Source organism: Desmodus rotundus, chromosome Y (genome assembly GCF_022682495.2).
Source record: "Desmodus rotundus isolate HL8 chromosome Y, HLdesRot8A.1, whole genome shotgun sequence".
Taxonomy (NCBI): Eukaryota; Metazoa; Chordata; class Mammalia; order Chiroptera; family Phyllostomidae; genus Desmodus; species Desmodus rotundus.
The window spans coordinates 5,807,588-5,835,479 of NC_092332.1; the positions used below are offsets into that span (position 1 = coordinate 5,807,588).

The following is a 27,892-nucleotide window of genomic DNA, read 5'->3' on the forward strand; positions in this document are numbered from 1 at the left end:
TCTTGCACTGAGCAAACAAAAAGCTGGAAATATTAGCAATAGGTATGTACCTAAAGGCCCCGAATGCTAGAAAGATGAATGGATAGAGCTCTCAGTGTGCTGTAAACTAATTTAATGGATAAGGGCTGGAGGAGCACAAAAAGATAACTGGATGTGGGGGAGGCATGGGGAGAAGCCATCTGCTCCCCATCCCTATAAGATCCTCAGGCTTGAGCACAGAGATTGAGATGGGTCTGTGGGACCAGAGCCCACCATTCTCCCAGGTTGTATGGCACCCGGATAAACCTCGTTCCTTTTCCACCAGCACCTGCCTCATCAATTTGGATTTTGTTGCAATGCTATGTTGCAGTTTTGGTGCGGCTGGACCTCCGTTTTGTTCGGTTACAATTCCACTTCTGGGATACATATAAAAGAATTGAAAGCATGTACTTGAATATGTATTTGTACACCCATGTTCGTAACAGAATTATTCAAAACAGTCAAAATACAGAAATAATCAAATTTTGTTTATCCATTTATATTTGTGTATACTTGTATACACACATACACATGCATGCACATACACATTGTGTGTAATACACACACACACAAGGTAATATTATTCAGCTAGAAAGAAATGAAATGTGATACCTGTTATAATATGGATGAACCTGGAACACCCTGCTTAGCGTAATAAACCTGGCAAGAAATATCAAATACGGTATGATTCCACTTATATTAAGTCATTAGAGTAGTGAATATGAGTTATAGGAAGTAGAATGATGGTTACTAGAGGCTGAGGGAGGAGAGAGCATGAGCAGTTATGGAGTTTCAGTTTGGGATGATGAAAATTTCTAAGGTGAACAGTGGCAATGCTTGCAACATAACGTGAAAGTACATAATACCACTGAACGTGCACACTCAAAAATGGTTGAAACAATACCTGTAATGTTATGTATATTTTACCATAACTTGATAAAAAAGAAGCCATGGCCCCAGTGTTACATGCGCTGACCTCAATGAGCAAGCTCCTAGCCTGTGGTAGGATTTGGGGTGTTGGGACCATAGTGGGTCAGTGCAAAGTCTTCACTAAGTGGGGAATGACCAGGAAGGCTGGTCCATGGTAGCAATAAGAAAAGATTACCAGGACACTTCTGTTTGTCTTAAATCTAAAGAAACATGGGTGGTTGGGGTGTTTTTGATTTTTTTTTTTAAGGCAGAAACAGGAAGGATCTACCTCCCAGCCTTCAGATATAGGAGAGAGAAAAACAAAACAAAAACAAAAAAACGAGAAAAGTTCCCAGCAGAGAACCAAATTTTAGTAAATAGTAGTTGAACAGAAGTTGAGGTACTGACCATAGAGCTGGATATGAATTTTGGTGTTTCCCTTTCATGAGATAGCAGTATCAAAGATACTGTGAGTTTTTGTTTTTGTTTGGTGGGATAGTAAGAAGAACACTTTGCAGACATCTTCCATTTCCCAGAGCCTAGCCTCCATGGATTTGTGTTTAGGTCACGATGTGAGGATTATTCTGATTTCCTTGAGGAAGAATGGGCACAAGTTGGAGTCTACAAATATACTGTGGTCTGGTACTCAAAGAACAAGGCCTGGGAATTTATTTCCCACAGACAACAGGCACTGGCACTTATGGTTAAGTGTAGAGGTTAATAATAACTGCCAATACCCTGCCTGCTCCCACCGCCTGCTTCTCCACTGCAGTAGTGTCAGTAGGGATTGCCTTCTCAAATCCAGAAGGTATTTAGCAAGGTTTAAGCTCACCTTATATACACAATCCATGTTCCAAGCAGGGAAGGGCCATCACATTGTTGTTCCTGAAGTTTTCAGAGAAAGTAGAGTCCTGCAGGGCACTGAATCACTGCTCTTAAAGTATCTGCCCCAGAGGAAGAGGCCCTGAAAAAACTGTAAGAGAATGGGATGTGGCTATCTCATCTTCAGGGACTATCCCTGACTTTCTTTTTTTTTTTTTTCCCCCCTTCTACCTTGTCCATTTTGGAAGTAGGCAAAGAGGATTGAGATTTTGAAACACAGCTTTTGAGTCAAAGCAAAGTTATGTTCTCTTTGCTAAACTAAAAAATGGACAGCAATATCCCAAAGCAAAAGGAAGGGGCAAAGAAAATTAAGACCACCTAAGATACAGAAACACAACTGATTAATACATAAGACAAGTTGAAGCAACACAATGAGAAGATATTTTTCCATTTCATAAACAACCAGTATTTACTGAGCATTTACTAAACCTATACGTCACCTAGTATTATTTCCTCCATTTTCAAAATTTATAAACCAAGACTAGAGTAAAGCTACTTGCCCAGGGTCATACAGGTATCTAGTAGCAATGCCAAGATGCAAACCAAAAAGCCTTTGCTTTTAAGCTGTGCCAGCTTTGCTGCCTATGCTTTTTCAGCTTCACAAGAACAAAGATACTTCAAATACTGCACTCAAATATACACTAAGAGACTGTAAAATGTTGCTCTCTTCTTCTTAGTAATTCAATACTTACATTTATTAGCAATAAGCTATAAGAATTGTAAAGATAGGACCGGGCTAGATGGCAGAGGAGTGAGTGGAAGCCACATTAACCTCCTCCCAGGACCAATCTGGAATTACAACTAAACTGTGGAGAAACCACCTGGAACAAACAACTGAACAACAGTGAGAGAGAAGCCTTACAACCTTGGACACCCAGAAGAATCAGCTTTGGCAAAACCTGTCTGCTAAGGAGTGTGGTGGAGACTTGAGAGGGCTGGCTGGGTGCCCACAGGTGGCAGCACCGGAGGGGTAATTAAGCAGCAGGTTGGACCCCCCTGAGAAGAGTGGGGTCTCATCCCTAAGCTGGGATCCCCAGCCTAGAGCACCAGAGCCCAAAAAGTACAGAGAACAGCTGGCAGTGAAAAGCGGCAGGGTTGGCTCTGCCAGAGACATCGCTATGGCTGGAGACGCAAAGAGCCATTTAAAGGGCTGACGCACAAATTTTCACTTGCTGTCACTTTCCCGGGGTTCCAGAAAAGGTGGGGACAGAGTGGGCTGGACACGCCTGAGGAGAGACTGGGGATGGGAGCTTTTGGGAGAGAGTGGACAGAGTAGCCACAGGAAAACCCTGTGCTGAGTCATCCCCCAGACCACAGCAGCCATCCTGTTTAGGCAGACCACTCCCTTCCAAGCAGGAGCAGCCTGAAGGGAAACAACAGCCCCAACCCCAGGAGGGTCTCTGCCCCTGCTCTGCAGTGCTTAAGACTGACTGCTGAGTGCAGAGTGACCAGATTGATAGTTTAATGACACAGCCACAGCCACAGATCCCTGGCAAAGGGGGTCAGAGTGAACTAGAGATACCTGAGGAGAGACTGGGAATGGAGGCTTAGGGCCAAGAACTGAGAAGCGGCCACTGGGATCCCGGTGCTGAGTCATCCCCCACAGAGCAGCAGCCATCCTGCTCAGGCAGACTGCTCGCCTCCAGGCAGCAGTAGCCTGAGGAGAAACAATAGCCCTGATCCAATGAGGAATTCTGCACCACCCTTAGAGGCTTAACCCTGACTGCTGAGTGTAAAGTCACTAGATTAACAACTGAAGGAGACAGCCATGGACAGCAGATCTCTAGCAGTCTCAGAGCAGGCTTCCTAAGGTCTGACGGGGTCAACATCTGACATCACTAGAGGCAGATCCAGAAAGAAAAAACAGTGGTAAATACTAGAGGCTACCGACAGGAAATCCACTCTGGTCTTCTCCTTGGTTAGCAATTATTTTCTTTCCTCTGTAACTTTTTAACATTCATTTTTTGTCCAGCAAGTTTGTGCGTATTAAGCCACTAGAACTTGTACTACAGTTTATATCTCTTCTTTCTTATAACAGTCTTAGTCTCTTTACACCCATATTAAAACTGGTTCATTTCCTCCTGATAGTGAGAATGCGGCGGTGGGGGAGATATTTTTGTGGATGTGGGTTTGTTCCCTGGGTTTTGTGGTTTTCTGCTGCCAGCACCTGCACAACAGCATACAAGACATGGCGGGCGGAGTCACCCTCACTCAACCAGCTGGAGGGAAGGCCCCACCAAAGAACCACCCAACAACAATCAAGACGCAATTATATCCAGAGAACCAACACAAACAGCAGCCCAAGAGCAGCAAGTTCAAGAGGTCAAGGAGGCTGCACTACTGAATCTCACAGATCTCCTACCACAGAATTTCACACCATAAACCAAGGGAGTCAGGACAGATCCATTTAAGAAGCTGAGGCTAACAAGAAGAGACCCACAAACAATGGGAGAGAAAGAAACAATCCCCAAATGAAAGGGAACGAAAGGAAAGGAGGAAACCTCAGAAAGAGAGCCAAATGAAATAAAGGCAAGTCAACGATCAGATATTGAGTTCAAAACAATGGTTATAAGGAAGGTCAATGAGCTCATTGAGAATTACCGAAAACTACAGGGAAACTACGAGGAACTCGCTGAGAACTATATCAACCTGAAAAAGGAAACAGAAACTATCAACAAGAGCCAAGGGGAAATGAGGAATACAACTTGTGAATTGAACAAGACAGTAGAAGGAATCAAAAGCAGGCTAGATGAGGCAGAGGATCAGATCAGCGAGCTGGCTGACAAGGTAGAAAACAGACCCCTGAACAAGCAAGAAATGGAAAAAAGGCGCAACCAGAACAAAGAGGGGTTAAGGGACTTGCAGGACAACATGAAATGTAATAATTCCCATATAGCAGTGATACAAGAAGGAGAAGAAGAGCGAGGGATAGAAAACCTGCTTGAAAAAGTAATGATGGAAAGCTTCCCTAATTTGATGAGAGAAAAAGGTCACACAAATCCAGGAAACACAGAGAGTCCCAATCCAGAGGAACCCAATGAGGCCCACTCCAAGACACATCATCATTAAAATGGCAAAATTCCAAGACAAATAGGATATCTTAAAGGCAGCAAGGGAGAAACAGGAAGTGACATACAAGGGAGCCCTGATAAGACTAGCAGCGGACTTCTCAGTGGAAATGCTCCAAGCCAGAAGGGAGTGGCAAGAAATATTCCAAGTAATGGAAACCAAAGGCATGCAACCAAGACTACTCTATCCAGCAAGGCTCTCAATTAAAATGGAAGGCCAAATAAGGAGCTTCCTGGACAAAAGAGGGCTGAAACAGTATACCTCCACTAAACCAGCTCTGCAAGAGATGCTAAAGGGCCTGCTTTATGACAAGGGGATGGGGTGGGGAGGGGGAGAGTGACAGAGAGAGAGAAAGGAACACAGCTACAAAGGAAAATAGATTAAATGTTCCAGTTAAATGTTCCAAATTAAAAGACATGGAATAGCTGGATGGATAAGAAATCATGACCTCCACGTGTGGAGCCTACAAGAGACCCACCCCAGAACAAAAGACCTACACAGACTGAAAGTGAAGGGTTGGAAAAAAATATTCCAAGCAAATGGACAGGGGCAAAAAGCTGGGGTGGCAATACTCACATCAGACAACATAGACTTCAAAACAAGGGCCATGAGAGGAGACCCAGAAGGACACTTCATAATACTCAAGGAGAGAATCCTTTAAGAAGACATAAACATTGTAAACATATATGCAGCCAACATAGGAGCACCCAAATATATAAGGAAAATCTTGGAGGATGCTAAGATAGATATTGACTGCAACACACTTATACTAGGGGATTTTAACACCCCACAGTCAACAACAGATAAATCTTCCAGACAAAATATCAAGAAATATATTGTGGCATTGAATAATGTCCTAGGTCAAATGGACTTAACAGATAAATTTATAGAACCTTTCATCCCTAAGAAGCGAAGTACACATTCTTTTCAAATAATCACGGGGCATTTTCAAAGCTAGACCACATAACAGCACACAAAACCAGCCTCAACAAATTCAAGAAAATTGAAATCATATCAAGCACTTTCTCCAACCACAAGGGACTGACATTAGAAACCAACCTCAAGGAAAAAACTCAAAAATGCTCATAACTCATGGAGATGGAAGAGCATGCAATTAAACAATGAATGGGTCAAGAATGAGATCGAGGAGGAAATCAAAAAGTTTCTGGAAACAAATGAAAATTAACACACAACAGTCCCAGACATTTGGGACAGAGCAAAAGCAGTCTGGAGAGGGAAGTGTATAGCCATATGACCCTATCTAAAAAAGACAGAAACATTACAAATAAACCATCTAACCCCACAGGTACAAGAATGGGAGGAGCAACAACAAAGACAGCCCATAGAAGGAAAGAAATAACCAAGATCTGAGCAGAATTAAAGAATACACAGACTAACAGCACAATTCTAAGAATCAATAAATCCAGGAGCCGGTCCTTTGAAAAGATAAACAAAACCGACAAGCCTCAAACAGACTTATCAAGGAAACAAGAGAGAGGACCCAAATAAACACAATCGAAATGAAAAGAGGAGAGATTACAACCAATACCACAGAGATGCAAAGGAATGTAAGAAATTACTATGAACAACTATTTGCCAAGGAATCTGAAAATCTAGGTGAAATGGACAAGTTTCTAGAAAAATACCATCTCCCAAAACTGAATGAAGCAGCAGCAGAAAGCATGAACAGACCAATAACAGCTGACAAAATCCAAGCGGTAATCAGAAAACTCCTGGCACGCAAAAGCCCTGGACTAGATGGACTCACAGGAGAATTTTACAAAAACACTTAAGAAAGAGCCAACCCCTATCCTTCACAGACTATTCCAAGAAGGCAAAACACTCCCAAACTGTTTTTCTGGGGCCAGCATCATCCTAATCCCCAAACCTGGGAAACACACAAGAAAGAAAGAAAACTACAGGACGATATCGCTGATGAACATGGTTGCCAAAATCCTCAAAACAACAGCAGCAAAATACACCCAGTACTACATTGAAAAGATCATATACCATGATAAAGCGGGATTCATCCCAGGGATGCAAGGATGGTACAATATTTGCAAATCAATAAACACAATACACCACAAAAACAAAAGCAAAGACAAAAACCACACGAGCACATCAATAGATGTGGAAAAAGCATTTGATAAAGTACAGCACACATTCATGATAAAAACACTCAGCAAAGTGGGAAAGAGGGAGCATTCCTCAACATAATAAAGGCCATATATGAGAGACCTACAGCCAACATCATACTCAATGGACAAAAACTTAGAGCTTTCCCACTAAGATCAGGAACAAGACAAGGATGTCTGCTTTCCACTTCTGTTCAGTATAGTATTGGGACACCTAGCCACAGCAATCAGACAAGAAAAAGGAATAAAAGGCATCCAAACAGGAAAGGAAGAAGCAAAACTGTCATTGTTTGCGGATGACATGACAGTGTACACAGGGGTCTATAGGAGCTACTATAAAGGACACAAGGACAAAATGAAGGGGGAGGGTAGAGGTGGGGGAGGGAGGTGGGACTGGCTGGGGTGGGGTGGAGGGAAGGGGAGAAAATGCAGACAATCGTAACTGAATAAAAATAAATAAATAAATTTAAAAATAAATAAATAAATAAATAAATTTCTCCTTAAAAAAAATGAAAATCCTATACACTCCCCCCCAAAATTACTCAACCTAATAAGTGAATTGGGCAATACACAGGAATACAGAGTCAATATTCAGAAATCAAAGGCATTTTGGAACACCGACAATGAAATATTAGAAAGAGAAATCAGGAAAAATATCCCATTTGATATCACAACAAGAAAAATAAAGTACCAAGGAATAAACATAAACAAGGAGGAAAGAGACCTGTACTCAGAAAAGTACACAGCACTCAAGAAAGAAATTAAGGAAGACACAGACAAATGGAAGCATGCACCATGTTCATGGATTGGAAGAATTACCATCATCAAAATGTGCATACTACCCAAAGCCATTTATAGATTCATACAATCCTTACTAAAGACCCATGGCATGTTTCACAGATATAGAAAAAACATTTCAGAAATTTACATGGAACCATAAATGACCCGAGAGAGCCACAGCAAATTTGAAAAAGAACAACAAGGAAGGAGGGATCATAGTACCTGATATCAAACTGTAGTACAAGGCCACTATAATCAAAACAGCTTGGTACTGGCATAAGAACAGGCACATAGACCAATGGAACAGAAAAGAGAGCCCAGAAATAGACCCAAGTCTCTACAGTCAATTATTATTTGACACAGGGGGCAGAGGCATACAATGGAGTAAAAACAGCCTCTTCAACAGATGGTGTTGGGAGATATATACAGCTACTTGCAAAAAAAAAAAAAAAATCAACTCGACTACTAACTCATAGCATGCACAAAAATAAATTCAAGGTGGATAAAAGTTGTAAATATAAGTCATGACACCACAAAAGTCCTAGAGGAGAACATCGGCAGGAAAATCTCAGAAATTCCACGCAGCAATATTTTCACCACTAAGTCCCCTAGAGCAAGGAACATGAAAGAATAAACAAATGGGGTCTCATCAAAATATAGAGCTTCTGCATGGTTAGAGAAAAGCACTTGACAATAGCCAAGTGCTGGAAGCAACCCAAGTGCCCACCAGTAAATTAATAGATCAAAAAAACTGTGGTCCATTTACAGGATGGAATACTACACAGCAGAAAGAAGGAGCTCCTACCCTTTGTGACAGCATGGATGGATCTGTAGAGCATTATGATAAGTAAATAAGCCAGGCGGCGGGGGACAAATACCATAGGATCTCACCTGTAAGTGTAAACTAATCAAGGAAACAAACAAGGAAGCAAAACAGAACCAGACACCCTGAAGTTAAGAACAAACTGACAGTAACCAGAAGGGAGGTGGGAGGGAAAAATGGGGGAGAGAAGGGGAAGGGTTTTCAGGAGTAGGTATAAAGGACACACGGACAAAACCAAAGGGGGCCATGATCAAGGGTGGGAAGTAGGGATGGCTGGGGTTGGGGGGAGTGGAGGGGAGCGGGAAGGGACACAACTGTACTTCAACAATAATAAAAAGGGTGGGGAGAAAATGAAAAAAAAATTATAAAGATACTCCTCATCAATCCGTCAGTGCTTATGAATTTAGACTGTGCAACACAGTCTTTTTGTTCTTGACAGTATGAGTACAGAGAAATTATTCTTTTGTCATTCATTGTTCAGCTCAGTCATCATAGTCTTAATTCGTAATTGCCATTTGTATTACTTCATATTCTTTTTTTTCTAGTTCCCTTGGATTATTAGTGTCTTTGTAACTGGTTTCTTAAGAGCTCATTTGTGACTAAAATGTTAACCATATCTCCAGCATTGCAAATGAAATATCTTGTTTTTAAAAATTTTCCTGTGCTGTTTTATTGTTTGGTTGTAAAGAAGTTGTGTATTGAACCATAATCATTCTGTTTTTTAAAAAGTGAATTATAAATACATAAAAAAGTAATGGTACGTGGAAAAATACTAAATTATATGCACAAAAATATTGTCTACTTGTACAAAATAGACACACCCAAATATACAAGACAAAAGGCTTACAAAAAATTTAAGAATAGTTTCCCTCCAGGTGATGGCTATATGGTTAATTTTTCTTTGTATTTCAGGTTCCAGATACCCAGAGTTGAATTAATCACCATTTTTGAGTCACGACACACTCACTGGTAATTCCAAGGCCTGTTGACTTATTTTGTCCCAAACACAACACCTATACATTAACAATTGCTTACCCTTCTTATTATCCCCTTGTATTCCCCAATTCAAGATAATTATAACCTGAACACTGTGTTCATCCTTCCTTTACTTTCCTTTTTACGTTACTTAATACCATTTTAATTTAATTTAATTTTCCATTTACTTTGTTTTTATTTACTTCAGGAATTTTTAGTGACCCTAGATTATGTTGTTAAGATTCATCCATAGGCACCAGAAGATGGTGGCGAGATAGGTGGGAGTGGAGTCCACTTCCCCTCGGCACCAGTGAAACGCCTAGCTGATCTGAGGAGCAGAGCGAACAGCCAACAGTATTCCAGCATATATGAAGATCAGAGACCAAAGATAGAGGACATTGAAATATCTGACAGTAAGAAGAGTGCTTAAGGACAATAAGGTCCCCGGGACCTGTGCAGAGACCATGATGGCTGAAGCCCCGGCCCGAGTGCAGGGTCTGCTGCAGGATTCTTGGGAGAGAGCCAGGCTGGGCTGTGTGAGAGGCCAGGTGCTTGTCTGGACCAGGGGGGCTTGAATAGGAAGGATTTCCCAAAAAGAGAAAATAGAGGCACTCAGCAGCTAGTTAGAGAACTGTCTGCAGCAACCTCAGCCTGTGGCGCCCCTCCCCCCCTCAGCCCCTGGACTGTGAATGTGGGATAAGCAGCCCCAGCGCACACCTGAAGCCCAGCTGGCTCGCACCCAGATCAGCGCACTGGGCGTCCACAACTGAAACTCTGGGTGGGTGCACGCCTTGATAAGCGGCCTGGCTGCCTGGGCGCACAGACTCAAAGCTCCGGGCTGGGTGCCCACACCTGAAATCTTGGGAGGGTGCACACCCAGATCAGAGGCTGGATGCCCCACACACAGGCCCAATGTGGCTGATAGGCCTCTCAACCCAGGCCCAAAGCCGCAGATAAGCTGCACAACCTGATCAATGGCCTGGCTACCTGCAAGCGACCACACCTAAAAGCACTGGTTCTGAACAATTCCCACCTAGCCCCTGCACATAAAGCCCTGCGGGGCCTACTGGCTCTCTAGGAGGAAGGCAGAAAGCCCAGCAGAGGGGAGCTGCAGGGCTAGGGGAGACTGCATTCCCCAGAAAGACTTGACCAGGTAGGGGGCTGAAATACCCCGTAGGAGCACCAGAGCCCCTAGCATCTAAGACAGCAAAGAGCAAGAAGGTGGAGTGTGAGTTGCCCCTAATTGGTGCAACTCAAGGACAGCACAACTGGTGAACGAGAGGCATAGTGGGGAGCAGAAGGACCTGGAGGAACTGGACTGAAGGATGAACAACAGCGAAGAGTGTGGCTCAGGAAGGGAGAAAAGTGAAACCAATCCCTCAAACCACCCCCTCCCCTTTCACAGACAGGAAGACTAGCAGAAGTAACCTGACCCCTTTAAAGCCAGCAGAAGACTTTTCCTTTTTCCTCCTTTACCCCTGAATTCCTTCTTCCTTTCTGTCCTTCTTGTTTTATTCCTCTTCCTTCCATCCTTTACCTTTTTTATTCCTTCTTCCTGCCTCCTTTTATTATTTTGTTTTAATTTTTGTTAAAATTCCTTCTTCTTATCTTTCCACCAGTCTTTTTTATTCCTTTTTCCTTCCTTCCTTTCCATTTCTATTCCCTTTTTCCCTCCTTCCCTTCTCCATTTATTTTCTTTCCCCTTTTTTCTCTTTTTCCCACAGATGGGAAGTAAATTGTGGAGCTCTGAAAAGAACAGAGTTAGACCGCATTAGACCCATAAACATCAGCTCAAGACCAGTGACCACAGGAGATTAAGAAGAGGGCACCACTGATTCCCACTGGCATTCTACCATAGCAGTTCATACCATAAACCCAGGGAGTCAGATCAATTTAAGAGGCAGAGGCTAACAAGAAGAGTCTAACAAAAAATGGGAACACAAAGAAACAATCCCCAAATGAAAGGAAAGGAGGAAGCCTCAGAATGAATGCTAACGGAAAGAGAGGCAAGTCAACTATCACATACTGAGTTCAAACCAATGGTTATCAGGAAGCTCACTGAGCTCAAAGAGAACTACCAAAAACTACAGGGAAACTACAATGAACTCACTGCAAACTATATCAACATGATAAAGGAAATAGAAACTATCAACGAGGGCCAAGAGGAAATGAACAATAAGATTTCTGAACTGAAGAACACAGTAGAAGGAATGAAAAGCAGACTTGATGAAGCAGAGGATCAGATGAGCGACCTGGAGGACAAAGTAGAATGAAACACCCTGAAAGAGCAAGAAAAGGAAAAGAGGCTCAGAAAGAATGAACAAGGATTAAGGGAAATGCAGGGCAACATGAAACTTAACAATATCCGAATAATAGGAATACCAGAAGGAGAAGAAGAAGAGCAAGGGATAGAAAACCTGTTTGAAAAAGTAATGATGGAAAATTTCCCTAATCTTATGAGAGAAAAAGTCACCCAAATCAGGGAAACACAGAGAGTCCCAAGCAACAAGAACCCAAAGAGGCCCAATGCAAGACACATCATAATTAAAATGGCAAAATTACAAGACAAAGAATCTTAAAGGCAGCAAGGGAGAAAAAAGAAGTAACATACAAGGGTGCCCCAATAAGGTTAGCAACTGACTTCTGAATGGAAATGCTCCAAGCCAGAAAAGAATGGCAAAAAATATTCCAAGTAATGAGAACTGGAGGCCTGTAACCAACACTACTTTACCCAGCAAGGCTCTCAATCAAGATAGAAGGCCAAATAAAGAGTTTCCCAGACAAAAGAAGTCTAAAAGAATACAGCTCCACCAAACCAGCTCTGCAAGAGATGCTAAAGGGACTGCTTTAAGGAAAGGAAGGAAAAGAGAAAGACAGAGGAACACAGGTAGGAAATAATGGCAATGAATAACTACCTATCGATAATAACCTTAAACGTAAATGGATTAAATGCTCCAATCAAAAGACATAGAACAGCTGAATGGATAAGAAAACATGACCCACACATATGCTGCCTACAAGAGACCCATCTCAGGACAAAAGACCTACACAGACTGAAAGTGAAGGGCTGCAAACAAATTTACCAGGAAAAAGGACAGGAAAAAAAAGCAGGGGTAGCAATACTCATATCAGACAAAATAGGGCCTTCCAAAGAAGGACCATAAAGAGAGACCCAGAAGGTCACTTCTTAATACTCAAAGGAAGAATCCACCAAGAAGACATAAACATTGTAAATATATATGCACCCAACATAGGAGCACCCAAATACATAAAGAAAATCTTGGAGGACTTCAAGAAAGATATTGACAGCAACACAATTATAGTAGGGGACTTTAACACCCCACTGTCAAAAATGGACAGGTCTTCCAAACAAAATATCAACAAGGATATTGTGTCACTTAACAATACCCTAGAGGAAATGGACTTAACTGATATATATAGAGCTTTTTATCCCAAAGGAATGAAATACACATTCTTTTCAAGTGTCCATGGAACTTTCTCAAAGATAGACCACATGATAGGACATAAAGGAAGCCTCAACAAATTCAAGAATATTGCAATCATATCAAGCATTTTCTCTGACCACAAGGGACTGAAACTAGAAACCAACCCCAAAGGAAAAAACCCAAAACACTCAAAATCATGGAGACTGAATAGCATGCTATTAAACAATGAATGGGTCAAGAACAAGATTAGGGAAGAAATGAAAAACTTCCTAGAAACAAATGAAAATGAACTCACAACAACCCAAAACCTATGGGACACATCAAAGGCAGTCCTGAGAGGGAAGCTCATAGCAATACAGGCCGACCTTAAAAAGATAGAAACATTTCAAACAAACAGCCTAACGCTACGTTTACAAAACCTCGAGGAACAACAACAAAGACAGCCCAGAGCTACTAGAAGGAAGGAAATACCCAAGATCAGAGCAGACTTAAATGACACAGAGACTAAAAGCACAATTCTAAGGATCAATGAATCCAGGAGCTGGTTCTTTGAAAAGATGAACAAAATCAACAAGCCTTTAAGTAGGCCCATCAAGAAAAAAAGAGAGAGGGTCGAAATAAACACAATTAGAAATGAAAGAGGAGAGATTACAACTGATACCACAGAAATACAAATGATTGTAAGAAATTACTACGAAGAACTGTATGCACAAAATTGAAAACCTAGGTGAAATGGACACATTTCTAGAAATATATAATCTTCTAAAACTGAATGAAGAACAGATAACCTGAACAGACTAATAACAGAAGACGAAATTGAAGCAGTCATCAAAAAACTCCCATCTCACATAAACCCTGGACCAGATGGTTTCACAGGAGAATTCTACAAAGCCTTTAAGGAAGAGCTAACCCCTATCCTTCACAGACTATTTGAAAAAATCCAAACTGATGGAAGACTCCCAAGCTCTTTTTATGAAGCCAGCATCATCCTAATCCCAAAACCAGATAAAGACACAACGAAGAAAGAAAACTTCAGGCCAATATCGCTGATGAACATAGATGCTAAAATTCTCAACAAAATATTGGCAAACCGCATCCAGCAATACATTAAAAAGATCATCCACCATGACCAAGTGGGATTCATCCCAGGGATGCAAGGATGGTACAATATTCGCAAATCAATAAACATAATGCATCACATCAACAACAGCAAAGACAAAAATCACATGATCATATCAACAGATGCGGAAAAAGCATTTGATAAGATACAGCACCATTTCTGATAAGAACACTCAGCAAAGTGGGAATAGAGGGAGCATTCCTCAACATCATAAAGGCCATATATGAGAGACCTACAGCCAACATCATACTCAATGGACAAAAACTTAGAGCTTTCCCACTAAGATCAGGAACAAGACAAGGATGCCCTCTCTCACCACTCCTATTCAACATAGTATTGGAAGTCCTAGCCACAGCAATCAGACAAGAAATAGCAATAAAAGGCATCCAAATTGGAAAGGAGGAAATGAAACTGTCACTGTTTGCAGATGGCATGATAGTGTACATGGAAAATCCTATAGACTCCACCAAAAACCTACCCGACCTAATGAATGAATTTGGCAAAATAGCTGGATACAGAGTCAATACCCAGAAATCAAAGGCATTCCTGTACAGCAACAATGAAACTGCAGAGACAGAAATCAGGAAAAAAATCCCATTTGATATAGCATCAAGAAAAATCAAGTACCTAGGAATAAACCTAACCAAGGAGGTAAAAGACCTGTACTCAGAAAACTACACAGCACTGAAGAAAGTAATTAAGGAAGACACAAACAAATGGAAGCATGTACCATGCTCATGGATTGGGAGAATTAACATCAATTTCTCTAGAAGGGCTGACAGATTTACATCCCAAGCAGCAATTTATAGATCCACCCAATGTTCAACACTTTTTATTATCAAAGTTCTTAACTGCTACAGCTAAAATGGCATCTCCTGTTTTTATATTTTATTGCATTTACTGGGGACACCTGGCAGGTGTGTCACTGGTTATAAGATTACATAGTTTTCAAGTCTGCATTTGTATAGTAGATCCCTTGTGTATTGCACTGTGTGCCCACTACTCAAAGTTAAATGGTCTTCCATCACCACTTATCCACCACCTCCGTTTGCCTTTGAGTATCCCCACACCTTTCCCTCTGGTATGACCACTATACTGTGTTTTCTTAATTTGCACTCCTTGATTACTAACAGGATCAAACGTCTTTGTTTTTTCCTTTTCAATGAAATTTCTCAAGTCTTCTGTCCTTTTTTCTACTTGCTATTGTTCTTTCCTTATTAATCCATAGATGCCATTCATATCTTCTTGCTGCTAATTCTTTGTGGGTTATATGTTGTCTGCATGTCCTGTTTGAATGCACCATTTGATCTTCTCTCAGGTGTATCTCAATGAGCAGGGTTTAATATGAAAAGAGTGAAATCTGGCACCTTCTTTTTTCTCGTAAGTACACTTAGTGTTTTAAGAACTTTGGTGTCTTAATGAGTTCCAAGGTTCAAAGCTGAAAAGTACTCATCTGCATAATAATACCCAAACATCTTGGGTATTTGCTTGAAGGTTAATTATGCTATTTTTACTTTTACTTTTATTGCGGTATACTTGACATAATGTATAGTGATTTTAGGAGTTCAACATAATGATTCAATTTAGTGGTATACTGACAAAAGAATCACCACAGTAGTCTAGTTAACATACTCATCATAGTTACAAAAGATATTCTTCTTTTGATGCAGATTTATTTTTATTCAGTTACAATTGTCTGCATTTTCTCCCCATCCCCCCACCCCACCCCAGCCGAACCACCCTCCCTCCCCCTTGATTTTCTCCATGTGCCACTTGCTCTTGTCCCCAGGACAGATGGTTCTCAACCGAACATCCAGCCAGTGCCTTGAACTATCAATGGAATCGTAGCAGATATGAACTCTTGAAGCCAGGGAATGCAGAAGAGGCTTTGCACCATCCAGTAAGAGATTTTAAATTTGCGTGGGAAGTACCCTGTGCAAGGTGCCTGAGGCAAAGCTGAGAGCAGAGGAGAGTAAGCGCAGTTTGGTGGCTCCCACCCCTCCTGTAGTGGGGTGTGGGCACAGGGAACCCCCAACCCTAATTGAGAGAGACTTGGAAGGATATACGAAGTCTGGGAGACTTGGGCAGCACACACACAGTGAGTGGCATGTCTATGGCTGCAGCGCCAACCAGGAGTCCAGGAGGGAAATTGCGGCTCCTGAGACTGTTGGAGGCACTGGAAGGCTGTGGCCAGCCTGGGCAGAGAAAGACTTTTTGCCTTTTAGAGCTGGGGAGTGGCTCGCAGCCACAGTGCGGGTGCCACAAAGGGACCTTTTCAAAAGAGGGGAGTGGAGGTGTGGATGAGTGGGGAACACAAAGGCACACAGCTGCCCTGCCAGCAAAGAGGCCAGATTCAAAATGTGGTTCATGCCCACTGGATGTAGCTGGCTGCACTACGAAAGGACTGCGGGACCCCACTCAAGAGTGGCTTGACAGCCACAGTGTAGGGGAGGGGTAGTGGGCATTGGAAGAATGCATGCAGAATGGCTCTGAGCCTCCTGAAAAAGCAGTGAGCCAGGACCTGGATTGGCTAGAGCTAAGCCACTGAGATTCTTTGCAGCCAGGCAGGGCCATCCAAATGGTGGAATACAGACCACTGAGAATGGAAAGGCATGCCCATCCCACACCTGCAGGATGCAATCTCCTCAGTATGGTAAGGCCAGGCTCAAGAACCCCAGCCACAAATCCGCAGGGGAAAGAGAATCTCCAAAGGAGCCCTTTATGAGCTTTTACATGACACTATGATGGCTCCTCCTCAGGCCCTATTCAGCTAGAAAGAGCAGAGCACAGAGATTAGAAATTGGCACAACAAGAGGTTTTCCTGTCCTGGCCCAGCCTCCACTCTCACACAGAGCTGTCATCAGCACCAAGCAGGAAAAGGCTGACCCTTTTACACAGATTGGTCCCACACATGGAACACACAGCTAGTTCATCAGAAACTATACATTCACAGAAATAATCCAGGACAGACCAAGATGTGCTTTACTGTTTCCCTGTCCAACTCCATTTCACCTTCCTTCTGCCCTGTCTTACTTCCATTTTAAATTTTATCTTCTCCCTATCTTAGCCTGGTGTCTTAATACATACACTTATTATTTCTCCTCCCTCTACCCTATCAAATTTAGTTTTCTTTCCTTTAGACAACTCACAATCTTATCTCTTTTTTTCCTTTTCTTCCATTTCTGTTGCTTATAATGTTATTATTCTCTTTCCACCTTTACCAATCTTTGGTCCTTTGTTGTGGATGTCCTTGAGGTGGTTGTTTTACTGCAGTGTGGTTCCTATTTTGCCACTATTTTTTTTCTCCAAACCTTGTATCATATTATTCCTTGTTTTACACCAGTTTGCCCTATTCCCTCACTATTTTATTTAAGCAGTAAATTTTATTTTCTCCTGTTCTCCTATTCCCTACTCTTATTAATTCACCTGGTTTCTAATCCCTTCTCTTATTAAATCACCTCCCCCTATACTCTCACAATCATTTTTCTTGTTGGTGACCTCATGTTCCTTTATAGGGATTCCAGAAGGAGAAGAAAAACAAGGGATATAAAACCTGTGTGAAAAAGGAATGATGGAAAACTCCCCTAATTTGATGAGACAAAAAGTCATACAATCCAGGAAATGTAGAGGGTCCCAATCAATAGGAACCATAAGAAGCCCACCCCAAAATACGTAATAATTAAAATGGAAAATTCCCAAGACAAAGAGAAAACCTTAAAGGCAGCACGAGAGAAACAGGAAGTACCATACAAGGGAGCCCGGATAAGATTAGCATCTGACTTCTCAATGGAAACCGTCCAAGCCAGAAGTGATTGGCAAGAAACATTGCAGGTAATGAAGAGCAAAGCTCTGCAACCAAAACTACTGTAGCCCGCAAGGCTCTCAATTAAAATGGAAGGCCAAATAAGGATCTTCCCAGATAAAGGAAGTCTAAAGGAGTACATCTCCACATCTCCACCAAACCAGCTCTGCAGGAGACACTAAAGGGACTACTTTAAAGGGATCCTGGTAGGATCCGGGGTAAGAGGCAGGGATGGGTAGGGCAGGGGGTGTTGGGGGTGGGAAATGGAGACAACTGTGCTTGAATAACAACAGCAAAGAAAGAAGATGACAAAAGAGGGAGAGAGACAACAACACAGGCACAAACAAAATTACTTACAATGAATAAATACCTACCAATAATAATGTTAAATGTAAATGGATTAAATGTGCTGAGCATAACACACCATAGAGCTGAATGGATAAGGAAACATGACTTGCACAGAGGCTGTACACAAGACCCATCTCAGAACAGAACAATCTATACGGGCTGACACCCTGAAGGGATGGAAAAGGAAATTCCATGCAAATGGACATTTTTTAAAAAAAGCTGTGGTAGCAATACCTGTATCAGACAAAACAGACTTCAGAACAGTGGCCATGACAAATTAACAAATGCAATTAACAAAACATTCTTAGAGTAGTTTTGAAAACCGAAATGATCTCTCTTGTTAGGGGACATTTGAGGGAGGGGTGGCAGGATCAAGCAGAAAGGAAAAAGAACTCATGGACATGGACAACAGTGTGGCGACTACAGGGGGAGGGGTATGGGTGTGGGGGGAAGAGGTTTAGGGATGATAACTGATAATGGAGAAAACATACAATAGAACATGGACTACTAAATAACATACCTGAGAACAAATGAAAAGGAACACACAACGACTCAAAATCTGTGGGACACAGTCCCGAGAGGGAAGTTCATAGCATTACAGGCCTAAATCGAAAAGCAAGAAGTATCTCAAATAAACACTCTAACCCTACACCTAAAAGAATTAGGAAAACAAAAACAAAAACAAAAACGGAGTGAGTATAGGGAAAAATAATAAAAATCAGAGTGGCAATAAAAGACATAGACTAAAAACAACAACAACAAAAAAAACAAAAAAGCAAAGGATCATTGAAACCAAGCTGGTTGTTTGAAAAGATAAACAAGGTTGATGGACCTTTAGCCAGACTCATCCAAATAAATTAAGAAGTGAAAGAGGCAAAGTAACAATGAACATCACAGAAGTAGACAGGATTGTAAGAAAATGCTAAAAATACTATGAACAACTATGTGCCAACAAATTGGGCAGCTCTGGTGAAACAGACAAATTCCTAAAACCATGCAATTTTCCAGAACTCAATCAGGAAGAATAAGAAATCTTGAACACAATTGTAACACATAATAAAATTGAAGAAGTAATCATAAAACTCCCAGCAGAATGTCCTGGACCAGGAAGCTTCTGGCACTTTTACACACCAACAAGGAACTCTCAGAGAAACTAAGAAAAAAAAGTCATTTACCTTTGCAACAACAACAACAACAAAAAAGGGAGCATAGGAATAAACTTAGCCAACAAGGTAAAAGACCTGTCCTCGGAAAACCATAGGACCTTAGAGAAAGAAATACAAGAAGACACACAAAAAGGTGAAAGCGTATATACCGTGTTGCAGAACAGGAAGAATTAACATCATTAAAACGTCCACAGTACCCAAAGCAATCCACAGATTCAATGCAACGTCTCTTAGGTACCAATGGCATATTTCAAGGTCTAGAACAAATATTCACCAAATCAAAAAGACCCTGGATGGCCTCCACAACCTTGAGAAAGAACAAATTGGGAGGGATTACAATACCTGATATCAAACTATACTACAAGGCCACTGTACTCAAAACAGCCTGGTCGTGGCACAAAAAACAAACATAGATCATAGGAACAGAACAGAGGGCCGAGAAATAAACCCATGTCTCTATGGTCAATTAATATTTGGCAAAGGAGGCAAGAGCATCAATGGAGTAAAAACAGTGTCTCCAGTAAGTTCTCTTAACAAAATTGGGTTGGTGTTAATAAATGCAAAAAAAAAAAAATAGACCACCAACTTACACTACATGCAAGAATAAACTCAAAATGGGTAAAGATTTCAATGTAAGTCACAAAGCCATAGAAATCCTACAAGAAAATACAGGCACTAAAATCTCAAACATCTTGTGTAGCAGTACTTTTGCCAATGTCTCTTAGGGCAAATGAAAAAAAAAGAAAAATATATACAAGTGGGACTGCATCAAACTGAAAAGAATCTGCATAGCAAAAGAAACCATAAACAAAAAAGAAAAGGGAGCCAACTAAATGGGGGAGCATACTTGCCAACAATACATCTGATAAAGGGTTAATTTCCAAAATACATAGGAAAAGTTATACAACTCAACACCAGGAAGACAAAAAAACACAATTAAAAAATGGCCAATGGATCTTCATAGACACTTCTCCAAAGAGGACATAGAGATGGCCCATAGACATATGAAAAGATGCTCAATGTCACTAATCATCAGAGAAATACAAATTAAAGCCACAATGAGGTATCACCTCGCACCTCTGAGAATGACCATCACCAATAAATCAACAAACGACAAGTGCTGGTGAGTATGTTGAGAAAAGGAAACCCTCGTGCACCACTGGCGGGAGTGCAGACCGGTGTGGCCACTGTGTGAACCAGTATGGAGTTACCTTAAAAACCTAAAAATTGAACTGCCACTTGAGCCAGCAATCACAGTTCTAGGGATATATTCTAAGAATCCCGAAACACCAATCAGAAGGGCTGTATACACCCCTATATTCACAGGAGCATTATTTACAAAAGTCAAGATTTGGAAGCAACCCAAGTGCCCAACAGTAGATGAGTTAAAAAAAAGATGTGGTACATTTACACAATGGAATTCTAGGCAGCTATGAAAAAGAAGGAACCTTTGCCCTTTCTGACTGCATGGATGGACCTGGAAAACATTATGCTAAGTGAAATGAGCCAGTCAGTGAAAGATAAACACCATATGATCTCATGGATATGTGGAAGCTAATGAACAAAATTAACCGACAAACAAAAGCAGAGGCATGGAGGCATGCAACAGACTGACAGATCCCAGAGGGCAGGCAAAGAACATGTATGTATAGCTCATGGACACAGACAACAAAGTAGTGAATGGTGTGGCTGGCTCTTTTCTCTATCTGCTATAGGTTTTGCTTTGGGGTTATGACACACACACACATCTATACATACATACATACCTATACACATACACATACACACACATACACACATATATATGTAACTCCCATGTTTATAATAGCCTATTTTAAGTTGATAACTTTCAATGCATTCTTTTTTTTTTTTTGGTAATATAATTATTATTTTTTTTCTTTTTAAATTTTTATTGTCATTCAATTATAGTTGTATGCCTTTTCTCCCCATCCCTCCACCCCACCCCAGCCGAACCATTGCCCTCCCCCATTACAGGAACTACTATGGGGGGCACATGGACAAAATCAATGCATTCTTAAGCTGTTCATTTTTATTCTCCCCACCACTCTTTTTATCCTAATGTTAATTTTACAACTTTTATTTAGTGTATCTCTTAACTAATTATTGTTTTTGTAGTTATTTGGACTACTTTTGCCTTTCAAGTTTCACACTACATCCATAAGTAATTAATCTATTGCCTTTTGTAAACATTTACCCTTACCACTGAGCTTCACATTTTCATTATTTTGGCAACTAATTAGCACTGTCTCTTTTCAGTCCCTTTACTATTTCTTCTAAGGATGGTTTAGTGGTAATGAACTCCTTTACCATTTGTCTGGGAAAATAATGTGTATCTCTCCAATTCTGAGGGAAAATGTTGCCAGCACAGTATTCTTAACTGGATGTTCTTTTGGTGCTCTGACTGTATCATGCCAGTGCTCTTTTGAACTGCAAAGTTTCAGCTAAAAATCCTGCTGACCGTCTAATAGGATTCCCTTGTACATAACAACTTGTTTTTCTCTTACAGCTTTGTATTCTCTCTTTTGCATTTAAGTTTTATGTTTTAACTATGATGTGTCTTGCTGTGGTTTTCTTTTTGTCCCTTTTTGGAAAACTGTGTGCTTCCTGGATCTGGGTGTTAGTTTCTTTCCACTTCATGCTGTCCCTTATTTTTCTTAAACTATCTTCAGGGTTGTTTTTTTAAAATAAATTCTATGTATGTATTTATTTATTTTCTGCTGTGACAGGGTAAGTTAGACTACACTGTCTTCTTAATGTTCACTGACCATTTTTTTCCAGTTCATCTGCTGTTAATTCCTCTACTGTATTTTTTTTCAGTGCAATAATTTGTAACTTCAATAGGTGCTTTCTTATAATTCTCATCTGTTTTGGAGCTCTGTGTTCAACCATTCTGCTTACACGGTCAGTGGGTTTCTTTATGACCATTACTTTCAACACTTTACTAGGGAAACTGCTTATCTCAATTTCATTAAGGCGTTTTTTGGGGGTTTTTTTTTTGGTGTGGGGTGGGGGGTTATCCTGCTCTTTCATTTGGAATATAGTGGAACCTTGGTTCTCAAACTTAATTCATTCCAGAAGCCTGTACGAAAAGCAAGTTGTTCAAAAACCAAATCATATTTTCCCATTAGAAATAATGTAAATTGACTTTTTATTGTTGTTCATTTACAGTTGCCCCCATTTTCCCCCTATTACCCTCCTCTGCCCTACACTGCCCTCCCCCTCCACTTTCAATCCTCCTACACTCCTGCTGTCTTTGTCCATGGGTCCTTTATACATGTTCCTTGACTTGGCCCTTCCCCTTCTTTCCCCTGTTGTCCCATTTCTCCCTCCCCTGTGGTCACTGAAAAGAGATGAAAGGAAGAAAGGAAGAAAGAGAAGAAAGAGAAGAAAGAGAAGGAAGAGAAGGAAGAGAAGGAAGAGAAGGAAGAGAAGGAAGAGAAGGAAGAGAAGGAAGAGAAGGAAGGAAGGAAGGAAGGAAGGAAGGAAGGAAGGAAGGAAAAGAAGAAAGAAAGAAAGAAAGAAAGAAAGAAAGAAAGAAAGAAAGAAAGAAAGAAAGAAAGAAAATTGAATTAATCCATTCCAGACCCAGAAATGATTCCCCATTTTAACATTTCTTATGTATAGCCCATGTCTAATGTAGTGTTTAATCTACAAACAGACATTTTAAAAACAAAAGCAATACAATATAAATGGTATTTTAACAAAAATGAAATGAAATGCACAGTAAAAAGTAAAAATTTACATGCACACTAGAACTTACCTTCAATGTTGAGAACTAGTGATGACTGAATATGGAGAAGAGGAATGGAGGGATGGAGGGATGCTATTGTTTGGAAGGGGGTGTCCCCTTCCGTAAAAACATCAAGTGGCTGTTCTTCTGGGGCTCTTTCTCTCTTTTGTCTCTCTGCTCCACTAGCACTTACTTCAGGCTCACTGGGCCTCTGTCTCACTAAAATTCTATCCAATGATGTTTGGTTTTGCCTGCACATTCACTCTTGTGTGAAGTGAGACAGTGCATTGTCATTGAACAAGTTGCTGAATGCTTTGCTACTTGTCTGTCAGGGTGACAATTCTCAATAAAACTTTGAACTTCTCCCATTTCCCAAGTGTTTTCTTGATTACTGAAGTAGGAATATCCTCCCTCCCCTTTGCCTCTGAAGGGAATCCTTCAGCTGCTGTCTGGTGCTGGTCCCTCTGGTGGTCTAGAAGTTCCTCGGGGGTCAGTTCAGTGCTGTGGGCCTCCACCAAATCCTCCCCATCATCATCATCCACCTTCAAGCCTGTGGACTTGTCCAGAGACACGATATTGTCCACAACACACAAAGCCCACAATAGGTCTTTAAGCAACAGACTCAGGCTGCAGTTCTCCCAGGCTGATTGCATGGTCCTGGAAGCCACTTCACTCCTTGCTTTGACAATAAGCCTCAAGCAAGTTAGGATATTAAAGTGTTCCTTCCAGAACTCCCTGAAGGTTTCTAAAGTTAGAAGTGGCCTGCTGGTCCATGGCTGCCTGACAGGGGTTGTGTAAGGTAGCAAGAACCTAGCAGTGATGAAGCTGTGTTCCTTCACCAATTCAGCCTCCAAGCCTAGAGGCAGACAGGAGCACTGTCCATTACAAGAAGTGCTCTGAGTGGCCACTGTTTTTCCTGGATGCATGACTTCATATGTGGGACACACACTTTATGAATCCACTCAATAAAAAACTGCCATGTTAACCAAGCCTTGCCGTTAGCCCCCCACATCGCATTTAACCTGCTTTTCATGAAGTTATTTTTCTTCAAAACTTGCAGTTTTCAGAATACTAGGTGAGCAGAGGCTCCAATTTCAAGGCCCCACTCACATTCCCACTCAGTGACATCAGCCTGCCCTTCACTGACTTGTGTTGAGGCAATGACTTCTCCTGTGTGATGCAGCTACTCTGATCTGACATTTTCTTCCCGAAGAGTCCTGTCTCACCACCGTCAAACACGTGTTGGGGAACAGATCTCTCAGCCTGTATGTATTCTTGAAATTATATGATGAAATTATCAGCAGCCACTTTGTTAGAACTGGCACCCTCCGCATGCCTCACTACACTTAGAATGCACTTCTTTTCTTAAATTTCTCAGAGCACCCCCTACTAGACTGAAACAATTCACTTTTGCACTCATTCCAGGGGTGTCTTCCATGAGGCCAGAACGCAGCATCTTCACTTTTTCACATATCATAGACACTGAAATGCTATCAGTGGCTTCTTTTCATTTATCCAAATCAACAAGAATTTTCCCACCCCTTCAATTGTCTGTGATCATTGTTTTGTGAGCACTCTCACACCCATAGCAACATCAGCATTGCTGATGGCCTCTTGATGTTTTAAAATTGCCCTACTTGTCGATTTTGCCTTGCCAAACTCAGTGCGCACATCAGACATGCAAGTACCTCTACCAAACTTGGCAATTATTTTTTAAGTTCTATGTTGTTCTCACAAGTTCCCCTTTCACTTTGCTGCTATCAGTAAGCTGCTTAGGACCCATGGTGACTTACTATAAGTGTTTAACAATAAGCAGTAACAAAGGCAAAAAACCCATAAATATTCACAACACAATTTGCTGAGATGTTAACAACACAAGGTATAGTGGTAAACCAACTCATACCAACATACTGTCTCCTTTCATTGTTACCTGAGGGGTACGTGACTAATCATACAGGATATCAGCATGAAAGGGTTGTCATGTCAAGAAATGAACTTTTGTTGAACAACAGAGACTTTTTCCCCATGAACTTGGTCACGAACTAACTTGTATGAAATGGGAGACATTTGAGAACTGAGGTTTGACTATATATCCCTCTATTCCTCTCAACCATTTGGCTGAGTCTATTTTTTTCTATGTAAGATGAAACAATCCGGTTTCAGGCTTGAAGGAGTGGCCTCGTGTAGAGGAACCCACTGTCCTACCTTGCTGTAGCTCTTGTTGGACTCTTGAAACTGTGTCCAAGCATCCTATTTTATTTTTAATAGCTCCCAGTTACTGCAGCTGAGCCAAGACCTCAGTTGTCCAAAGAGTGGAGGGGGACAATCTCACCAGCAGCTAGAAGTTGCCAGAAACTCAGTAACTTTTAAAATATGCAAGTACATACACAGCCCTGTGGGAATGCAGGTGGAAGCATGCATTGAGATTGCCCTGAGACCAGGTGACCTGGAGGTGTCCCTGGGTGACAGGCACTAAAATCACAATTCCAGACAATAGGTGTGAGTATAAGCTCCTTTCTAGGAGATACTGGGAGCTGTAGTGAGACAATGTGAGAGTGCAAAGCCTGCATGTGCAGCCTTTGTTCCCTGGGAGCACACAGCTCCAGGAGTGTGCCTTACCAGAAGCCTGACCCTCAGGCCAAAGCTCCTACACAAAGAAGTAGGCATCTTTCTCAGAAAGACAGGGTTGTATTTCACTCTGATGTCTGTGCAGCACCCTGGGGGTCACAGTCTGCTAAGAGCTGTATCCCTGGCTATTACGGTCTCAAGGGAACCACAAGTGCAAGTCCCCTGGCTCTGGGAGCCAGGGGATCAGGACATATCCCCAGGGCAGCAGCCACAAAAACCAGGGCACCAGACATGTTTAAAAGTTCACCTCCCAGAGATACTAGCACATTGGAGCATAACACATGTAGAGTACAAAGATGGCCCTTGGTGAGAAAAAGAAAAAAGAAAGAGATGTCTCCCACCAGCTTTAGCAAGACATGGGGAAAAGCACAACCACCAGGTGAAGGGTAAAAATGAAAATACCAAAAGAAAAAGTGAAAACATAGACTCTACAGTTGAAGAAAAAATCAACAGACAACTATAGCAAGGTAGGACAGTATGAAAATGGTACTCACCAATACCTGCATTCATGAAGAGTATCCCAACAGGTCCCTGACCCTCAGGCCCATGATCTTTAGATTAGCAAAGGAATCTCTTTCACATAACAGTGTAAACTTTTGAAACGGTTGCTTCTCACTGGGGCTAGAGAGTCTGGGCATCAACCCTGTAAGAAGTGTTTCTCGGTTCACTACAGCCTTTTGGATTGCCCAGCCTTTTTTCAAAATCAGATGTTTTGGGCATTTTTGGATATGTAAGATACTCCCTAGTGTAATAGCCAGATGATGAAAACCAAATGAGCAGTGGTACAAAAAGAAGACTTAAACAAAAGAAAAGAAAAATATGAGTAGAGGAAGGAATGTAAGTTAGGTAGAAATAGTAGCAGAATAGAAGGTGGTGTAGTTGACCTGGTGATGGGACAGACGCAGCTAGCCATGAAAGGTGCTTATGTTAAAAGCTGCCATGCCTAATGCAGGGTACAAACACTTTGCTTATAAAGGAGAAGCTCTAAGTTTGTGAATTCCTTCTCAAAGTGGGTCACCACTCTGGGGTGTGGGTGTACACATCAGTCTCTCTCACCTCCATGTAGCCCTCTTCTTGTTTCTTTGACTGATACAGTTCTAGGTGGTCTCACTGTTACATATCCTAACTCTACTTTTTAGGGAATGCATTTAAAAACATGTTTTAAAACCCAAATATGTGTACTTTTATTATTCACAAGAATGGCTGCCCTCCAAGAGAGGGTACTACCTTAGGCAAGTCTCTAATGCACCACTTCCTGAAACAAATGCTTACCATATCCTCCACTGTCCCCTACCCACCCCCTCAAATTCTAAGTAAATAAATAAAACACCACTTGATTCCTGGACGTGCTGGTCTAGTGCCTGGACCAGCAGCTTTGGCCATCCTTGGCCACCTGGCACTTGTTACAATGTAGTATCTTAGCTATCTCCCCCAGCCCACTTCGTATCTAATGTAAAGTGTATTTTACATGTACTAAATCAGAACTGCAACTTGACAAGATGCCCAAGTGACCTTCATGAGTTTGAGACTACCCTAGAATACTGTGCAAGTCAATATACTCTTTCTTTTCTACTCCTTTCATGGCTGGCTGCATCTGTCCCATCACCAAGTGAACTACCTCGCCTTCTATTCCGCTAGTTTTTCTACCTAATTTATTGTCCTTCGTCCACCCACCTTTTTCTTTTATTTTTGTGTTTCAGTTTTCTTTTTCTTCCACTTTTCATTTGATTTTCATGATGTGGCTATTCCACTAGAGCAGCAATTTCCAACCTATTTCAGCTCATGGCACAAATAAACTAATTACTAAACTTCTACACCAAACAATGTATTACATTTTTAACTATCTGACAAAAAAAATGGGTATAATTTTTACTCATTTCCACCAGATGACTATTGATGGGTTAACTGTTGTCATGTATTTTATTTCACAATCTAAGGGGAAAAGTGATCACTGCCCCTGACTAAATAGTCAGGTATTGCTTGCTTTTAAATATTATTGCAGTAGACTGGTTGAAATAATTTTGCTAACCAGTGCCACCC

General features: G+C 41.3%; 1 protein-coding gene across 1 annotated transcript in view; it reads right to left on the reverse strand.

Moving 5' to 3' along the window:
• LOC139440597 (gamma-taxilin-like) overlaps window positions 1–27,892 on the reverse strand; it is a 99,374-nt gene that overhangs the window by 49,703 nt on the left and 21,779 nt on the right. The gene's annotated exons all lie outside the window — the stretch shown is intronic.